The sequence below is a fragment of the Miniopterus natalensis genome, chromosome 10 (assembly GCF_054644295.1).
Source record: "Miniopterus natalensis isolate mMinNat1 chromosome 10, mMinNat1.hap1, whole genome shotgun sequence".
NCBI classification, from domain to species: Eukaryota; Metazoa; Chordata; class Mammalia; order Chiroptera; family Miniopteridae; genus Miniopterus; species Miniopterus natalensis.
Genome location: NC_142090.1, coordinates 4,305,053 through 4,314,055, shown reverse-complemented (window position 1 = coordinate 4,314,055; position 9,003 = coordinate 4,305,053).

Genomic DNA, 9,003 nt, shown 5'->3' with positions numbered 1-9,003 from the left:
ATTGGAGGAAATATTACACAGACACACACACACGTGTATAATATATGTGTGTGTGTTTCTTTTCCTTGCAGTGGAAACAGTCAGAATCCTGGAAATACCACTTTCGATGATCTCTAGTCCAAATTTCATCATGATTTCAACTGATAGACCTGGTTACAGCAATGGAAGAATTAGAGCAAATACCTCTGTAATTAAGGCTGGCTGCCCATTGTTCCCCAAACCCCTTTGCCTCTTACATCTGAACAGTGTTTTCTCAGTTGCCTGGATCCTGACCTCTGCTCCCCCAAGCATGTGCGTGTGTGCGTGTGTGTGTGTGAGCATGTGTAGGATGAGTGTTCCAGAGACCAGCACAGCAAGAGCAGTGTGCACACCTCAGGGACCTGTGGATTGTAGCAGCCAAGCTGCTTCTCTGCGGGGTCCCTTGAGGACCAGTGATTGTGTTGATCTGGATATCAAATGTCTTGCCCTCCAGGGGCCAGAATGGAAATTGATCCCTTGGAGAGATGCATGCTTCTAAGGCCCACCTCTCTGACCCCCACCCCACCTCTGAGCCCCTAGCCACTGCCTTTAGCAAAAACATCTGGGCAGAGACCCTGGGCTGACTTTATCCTGCTACCTAATCCCTCATTTTCCACCCTCCACCCACTTTTCTGGCTTCCCAACTAGAAAGCAAGCGTCCCCCGTGTTCTTTTGTCCATGCATCCCCATGCCGAGCACCCAAAACCCCACTTCACAGATAATAAATGTTTTTAGATTAAATCTTGTATATTATAGTCAGTGAATTTCAAAATTCACTGACTATAATATACAAGATTTTCCAGGCCTTGGTCTAGGGTTATTCTTAATGACTGGGCTAAGCGAGCGGCCCCTGTGGGAGCTGCAAGATGGTGGTAAATAACGGGATTCAGGGGATGGGAGGAAAGAAGGCCAGAATGCAGTGACCGTGCCGAAGACAGCTTTGCCTCCCCTGGCTCAGGGCTGGAGGGATCAGATGTGCGTTAATAAGGCCCCTCTCCTGACCCCACCCCAATCCGAAGCAGCTCAGAGCACCTTCATGAGTCTATAGTACAGATATACGTGGCTCTGGATCTCCCATAAGTTTTGTATGCGACGGGGAGGTTTTCTCAACACTGTCCTCACTTCTCTCTTCCTTTCCCTGGACTCACAGAACTCACAGGATATTAATACTTAATGAATGACACATCTTGTACCTAATCCATTTGGTTCTACCATCAACACCTGGGGAGGGCAAGCAGACCATTTACCACCATTTGACTCTTTTGCACTATAACTTTGTTTCCAATCACAACAAATACGCATGAGGTTTCTGTCTGTTCCTCCCTGTGGGCTATCCTTTTATTCTTTTGAAAGGCAGGCATGAAGAATCTTTTATCTCCCGCAATCCACTGACCCATAGAGGTAAAAAGCATATAAAGACCTGCCTGGCCCAGTTGAGCGAATTTCCTGCAGCAGGAGACTGAGGATGCCCCCCGGGTCCCCAGTAGGGGGCGAGCAGGAGGCAGCCGATCAATGTTCCTCTCAACACTGATGTCTCTCTCTCTCTCCCCCCTCCCTTCCTCTCTCTAAAATCAATTTAAAACACACACACAAATAAACCAATATAGGACAGCGATTATCAGACAAGAATCAGAACTTGAGTAACTTCATTTCTCTCATTGTATGTCACCACTTGAAATTTTTGTTTAAATTAAATAAATTTTAAAGTTTAATTTTAAAATAAGTGTATACAAATTGGTTTTTGTAAATAAATTTTTAAATTTACTGATTGATTTTTAGAGAGAGAGGAAGAGAGAGAGACATATCGATTTGTTATTCCACTTTTTATGCCTTCATTGGTTGATTCTTACATGTGCCCTGACGGGGCAGGAGAGGGGGGCTCTGGATCAAACCCGCAACCTTGGGTATCAAGTCAAGGCTCTAATCAATTGAGCTACCTGGCTAGGGGCTAAATTGGTTTTTAAATTAAATCTAAATTTGTTTAATCAAAATTTTAAAGCACACACTATTTAAAACGGGGAACCGAGGGAATTTCAAGGTTTAGTAATACTTGTATTTTGAAAGCGCACATTTTAATTCGTACTTGAAATATTGAAGTCTGAAAAAATCAATTCAAATGGAAATGTCTTCCTTGTTAACTTGTGAGTTGCTGGTTTTAAAATTAAAGGACGAATGGAGGAAGCAGTGATAATTACTGATCATTGAGTGAAAATTACAGAGAATAATTCTGTCGCACGGAGGAAGGTTCAACATGACTCGCTCCGGGGGCCAAGGAGTTGGTACCTGCCGCTCACCCTGCAAATGAAAAGGCCCGAAAGCTGACCCTGCAAATGAAAAGGCCCAAAAGCTGACCCTGCAAATGAAAAGGCCCGAAAGCTGCGCCGCATGTCCGCCTGCCACCGGTCACTTCCCTGGGTCCGGGGCTGAAGGGCGCCTCTAGCGGTGGGGCCGCTCTTGGGAAAAACCAGGCGAGTTCCCGGTTCCACGCGCTCATTTTTAAAACTTCCTGCTAATCACGCAGTTCTTCTGTCAGCCTCTGTGGACAGAACTCACTTGCGTCTCTTTCTGTTTAGACGGGGATGACTCTTCCTCCGGGGGCGATTCCGGCCCAGCTCTGCCCGCATCCTTCCGGAGAAAGCGCTCTGAGATTTTCCGCTAATCCTGGGGCTTCGTCACACTGGAGGGGAACCCCCCGGACCCACTTTTTGGATTCTGCAGGATATGGCCAGGGCTTGTTTTGCATGCAAATCCCCCACAATGCTCTAGGAGGGCTGCCTGGTTCTCCTTCAATTCCGTTGGGGTGGAAATGGCTCTTTTCTTGAAAAAAAAAATTCCTATATTTAATATTTTCATTTTTTAAATATATGGTTTATTTATAATGCGTATGTGGATACATTGAAATATACTCCAGCTGTAAGCAAGCACCGTAACTGTAAGGGAGATGGCATATTGGAGATTTATATAGGCAGCAATGTAGCAGTTTTCTCTGGCTGGTCCGAGTGCAGTGGTGCCTACAATTAATTGATCACAGCCAGTTACAGATTTCTTTGTTCCTTCTCCACTCCCACTGCTTCACTTGACTAGCCTTTTGCTGCACGGGGGCAACAGGGAAATTTTTTCCCCCTAGGCCCTGCCTGACGTTTTTTTATACCAGGAAGATGCACTGTGCCAGACTTTCTGCCAGCGATGACTGGCGGTCATGAGTCTGCACCGATCATCCTGAAAAGGGAGGTCCCCTTGTCTCGGGAGTGTCCCTTGAGAAGTGGTTTAGGTGACCTAGGAAATGAACCATGTCTCGTGCACCTTCCTACCCACAGGGTCAGGCATGAAATAGCAGGAGCACGAGGTTCATGGTACTGGCTTACGCCTTGGATCCACCAAGCTTTGCTTTTCTAGTAAAACCTAAAGATTTGGGGTTAAAAATAATAATAAAAATCCCGTTCTCTTCTTAAGTGTAGACTTTGCAAATCAAGATTCACTTTCAAATTAATGGTGTATGCAATGACTGCAGGGTATACTATGCAACATTTGGGATATACACGCTAAAAAATGACTCCTCTGAAATTCAAATCTGACTAAGCATCTTGTATTTTATCTAGCAACCCTATCTTAGTCACACAAGTCTTAAGAAAGAACTAAAGGACTAATCCTCCCCCCACCACCAAACACACATTTATTATCTCTATTTTCTTTTTTGCAATGTTTCTACTACCTGGGACACCACAGCAATGGGTCTCATTTTGTTGCAACTGTTTCGCTGTGGGTTTTTCACTGGGGGGGCAGCAGAGAGAACTCTTAAAGCTGAAAGGTTATTCTGGCCCTTCAAGGAATGACCTCTGGCTGGCCTTGAGCTGCCCATTGGACCTCTCAGAAGCTCAGTTTGTTCACTGTAAAATGGTAATGTCTGCCATACCAACCAAACTGGGTTGTAAACAATAGTAAGTGAAATAAAGAATACAAAGATACCTGGCAGCTTACGAGATACAACACAAACACAAGGGTTTTCTTTGGCAAACACAGAACACTGGCTGCCCAGTGGGCTGTTACTCTCTCACGCCATCTGCTGGTGGTGTGTGATTATAGTAGCAGCAGCGTCAATTGGATTGAACAACCCACTGGAACTCCAGGGGTTCGCCTTCTCGGGAAGCAGTGGGGTGTATAGGAAAGGGGGCGAGATCTGGATTGAGAACGCCCACAGGGAGCCCTTGGTGCCGCTCCTCTCTATGGGGTTGCCGCCAGGCTGAACCCGATGACAGCCCCAGCCGTTTTGGCTCAGTGGTTAGAGCGCGGACTGAAGGGTCCAGGGTTCGATTCAGACCAAGGGCGGTCGTACCTGGGTTGCGGGATCGATCCCCGGCCTGCTCCCGTTGGGGTGCGTGTGGGAGGCAAGCAGTCGATGTTTCTAGCACATCGATGTTTCTCTCTCTCCCTTCCGCTCTCTCTGAAAAGCAATGGGAAAACTATCCTCGGGTGGGGATTAAAAAATAATAATAATTAACACTATGATAGGGGAAATGCAGTGCTCTCAGGGTGCCTTGGATTTCCTGGGCGAAATCGTTTCCTGTATTTGCAGCATCCGTCCCCCAGGGGACTGCACTTCCACCTAACAAACGAGGAAAGAGCATCACTGTTGGGGCCTGTTTCAGATGCGGAGCCAGCGGAATGGCCTTTCTCAAGGTTACGCAAAAAGCTAAGCGCAGAACCTGGGTGAGAAAGCGGCTTGAGGCCTCGCCTGGGCATCCCGAGATACTCTGTGCCCTTCTTGGACTTGGTTTTCCTTCCTGGAAGATGTTTTCCTCTTGGAGGATGTTCACTCCTCTGTCTTCAAAACGTAACAGGGTTGTCAACTTCGACACGTCTTCCTAATTTTGTCTATTAAGTGTATCATCGAATATTAGTCTTCCTCCTGGCCCAGCGGCTCAGTTGGTTGGAGCGAGTCCAGAACACGGCAGAGTTGGGTTTGATTCCCTGTTAGGGCACATACCTGGGTTGTGGGTTCAATCCCTGGTCGGGAGGCAACCGATATTTTCCTCTCTCCCTTCCTCTCTCAAAATGAATTTTAAAAACCTTAAAAATACAAGTTTTTAATTAAGATAAAGAACAAGAGCAAATGCTGTCTTTTGCAAAGGGGGCAACTCTGCAAAAGACTAGTCAAAGTACAGTAGTGAGAAGGGAGGAGAGTAGAAGGGTGAGCTTCCATCTGTAATTGACTGCAGGCAATTAGTTGCGATAACTCACTACTTTCGGACCAGCTAACAGTACAACTGGTGCTTGAACTATTTAAAACCCCAGACCTTGTTCATTTTTACATCATAGTGATATTTTTAGTGATAGTTTATAAAGGACTACTTCCACAGCATCGATTATAGATATCCTCTAAGAATCTCCCCAGAGCACCTACTTACCAACAGATAGTGTTAAATATTTTTAACAGCAAGAATCAGACGCACTGCTGGGCATCCTGGGAAGACATGCAAATTAGCCCTCGACACCAGGGCTTCTTTCCTCCCGCCCTCTTTGTCAGGAGTGGCTCCGCGGGCTCAGGGTCCTGGGGAGCTGCCCAATCAGCGCTGACCTCCTTTGTCTCTTCGCCACGTGACTCCGGGCAGCCCTGTGAAGTCTGGAGAAAACTCTGAGCTGGAGCAGGTCAAGTCTCCTGCTCCCCCACATCTGTAACCGCCCCCCAGAGCTCCCCGCCTGGAAGCAGCTGCTCCCCGCCCCAGCAGCCTGTCCCCTGCCGAAGGGCAGAGGTGCCTCCCATGGCCCAAGATCACCGTCTTCCTCCTTAAAATCTAACTGACGAGCCCTTGGCCCCGTGTGGTTCAGTTGGTTGGCTGGGTGTCATCCTGTGGTCGCTGGTTCGATTCCCAGCTAAGGCACATGCCCCCGGGTGTGGGCTCCATCCCCAGTAAGGGGCATGGATGTTTCGCGTGGGCATCATGTTTCTCTCCCTGTCTCTCTCTGAAAATCAATACAATTTAAAAATAAATAAATAAAACCCAACTGCTGAAAGAAGCCACCAGCATGAGGACCGCCGAGTTTACAGGGACAAAATACAGAAACAAAGATGCCTAAGTGAAGGCGAGTGGAACAGATTTTTGTAAAAGCTTCAGAGAAGCACAGCTAGCTAAAAGGTGGCACACTGGCTCTTGACCTGCCAGTCTTTGATTGCAGGCCCAAATCAATCCCCAGTGCCCACTATCCACCCTGCTCGCTGTCACAGGAGAGTGGAGGTGTGCCCACCTCCCACTTTGCCCTGCTAGCTCAGAACCCTCTCCTAGGGGTGAAGGGGGGGGTGTCCCACAGCTCTTGCCAAGAGCCCTGCAAGAGGTCAAGGGGGCTTTGGAGCCGTCTGCCAATGTCTATGATTTCTTGACCCTTGGGCTTGTGCACCTGGTCAACCCCATGAAGCTTCGGTGTGGCCAGGGTAGGCCCTTGCTTAACATTACCTTAAGCAGACAATGGAGGTACTTTATTGAAAACCTTTCTGATTATATCCGTCTTAAAGTTCTAATAAACTAATTTAAAGCAAAGAGAATGGAGTTTTCCCTGATTTCCTCCAAAAACTCCTCCAGAACATTCCCAAAGTGCTTTATGTGGGCAGGATTTTCCTCCCACTGCCCATCTATGTACCCTCCCAGGTCAAGGGACATTCTTTCAACCTTTTCTTCCCTCCCTTCTTTCAAAACCCACCTGTGAAGGGTCCCATTTTTGCAACATCTGCTCCCCCTTTCCGAGACGGGGCCCTACAATCTGACAAGATTTTTGTCCTGCTAATGCAGAGTCGGGAGCCTGTGGTCATTGCCACACACTTCCCTAGGTTCCTCCGCAGTCTAGCTAGTTTCCCAGAGCCCTAAACCTGGGCATCCCTGGGCTGGGGCCAGGGTGGGTGAGTGAGGCGCTTGGGGCACTGACTCACTCCCTGGGCCTTAAAGAACAGGGACAGACCCTCCTGCATCTCAGCTGCTCTCAGCCTCCTCATGGTACTGCCCTGGGTTACGGGGGAAAAGGGGAATCAAAACAAGCCAACGAGAAATCCCTGTGGAAATACTTAAAACTGTATGGACACCAAACACTAGGGTACATACAGAGAAGCCATGTCTTTTTCTCACGACTCACCAAAACCCACCTAGAGAGTTGGCCAGAAGCGAATCTTCTCCCTTCTGGAGCCCCTCCTGCCTTTGAATTGTGAAAATAAAACAACAAAACCCCCCAAACGAAACAAAAGACACACCTGGGTTTCCATGGCCCCGTGGGAGGGGGGTCTGTTGCCCCCATCCCGCCCCATGTGGTTTAACTTGCCTGTCAGGCTCCTTCAACACTGGAGTTTTCAACCTCAACCCTGACGGTCTCTCGAGTCTCCAGCCTCCCAATTATCTATGGTTTCTGAGGACGCTTTTGCAGCAGGTGGGGAGCGAGAGGATCTGATCCCATCTCACCCGTGGTTGAGGCACCAGTTTTCAATCCACCCGCAGCTGAGCCCACTTTCTTTCCATGAGAAAATCCAGGAAGACGGGAGAGGGCTCCTTTCCCGCACGATTCCTTCCCCAAGCCACCGCCACCGCTTTCTAAGAGGCCCCCTCTCAGTCTTTATAACAAGTGGTCCTTTGTCTTCCCTGGGTCATGGTATCTCCATAATCTAAGGTGGGAACATGAATTAGGGGGGGCCCTCCAGCCAGGGGACCCGAGGTCTCCAGTTCTCCACAGGTTCATCCACACGGCGTTTTGAGTCCGCGCTCAGCCCCGGGCTCCCGCGTGGGTTTGCTTTCCCAGCCCTCCGCCTGTCCTGTGGGTAGCAGGGCGGAATCCAAGGAGGGTTCTTTACCTTAGGACAGGTCCCACAGAATGCATTGTACGTATTTATTTTTTAATCCTCACTAGAGGATGCTTTTTCCATGCTTTCAGAGAGAGTGGAAGGGGGAGAGAAACACCGAGGAAAGAGAAACACATCAATTGGTTGCCTCCCGCACACACCCCAACCCGGGCAGGATGGAGCCTGCAATCGAGGGCTGAAATGTGACCAGATTTGGGAGGTTTTGAAAACAGGCACTGGGCTCCACCCCTGCTGCATCTGACTTAGGCCAGAATTGGGGTGCAGGAATCTGAATTTATACAGACCCACACCCTCCAGTTGAGGTCTACCTTGTGTCTGCACAATGCCAGGTCAGTGGCCCCATCCTGGCCCATCGGAACAGGCAGGAGGGACAGCGATGAGGTCCAACATGAAGGGGGAGAGGCCTCCACATGAGCATTTCAGGCTCTGCAGAGCTTTGAGTTGGTGTCCGAGGATCTGTGCACAGATTTCCTCTGTCACACACTGGGAATCACGTCACTGACTCAGCACATACTAGGTTAAAAGACAACCACTCAGCAGGTGGCTGTGCCTCCTTTAGCGGGAACGCCAAGCCTGGGACTCAGCTGCTCCCTGCGTGACCTGGAGAAACACCCACCCTCCCCCCTGTGGTGACCACACGCTGGGAACAAAGCTAAGCCCCCTGCCCACATTGTCACATAGAATCCTTACAAATACCCTGTGTGAAGAGGGCTGTGTCTTTATCTTACAGATGGGAAAATAAGCTCCCAGAGGAGTTAAGCAACTTGCTCAGTCACAGAGCAGAGTCAGCTTGGACTGAATCTTTGATTCATAACATATGCCAGGTCCCTGACACCTGGTAGGCAGCCCCCAATCAATGGCACCTATTATCAGTCTTGTAAGATCCGGTACCATTTTCTACGCTCAGATCTCTCTAGGTTTCTATATATCTCCAGACACACCAGTGAGAGAGCGACAATGGAACATTCTTCAAACGTACAAAACACAACTCAACCGACCCAAATGATCTCGTCGTTTCTGCAGTGAGTTCAAGTGTTGGGGACAGGAACTGCTCTAGAACAAGACTTAAGAGACAAAACCCAAAGTGCAGACACTGCTGATGATTCAAACAGACCAATTGTAAAAAGATGTTTTTGAGAGAATTGGGGAAA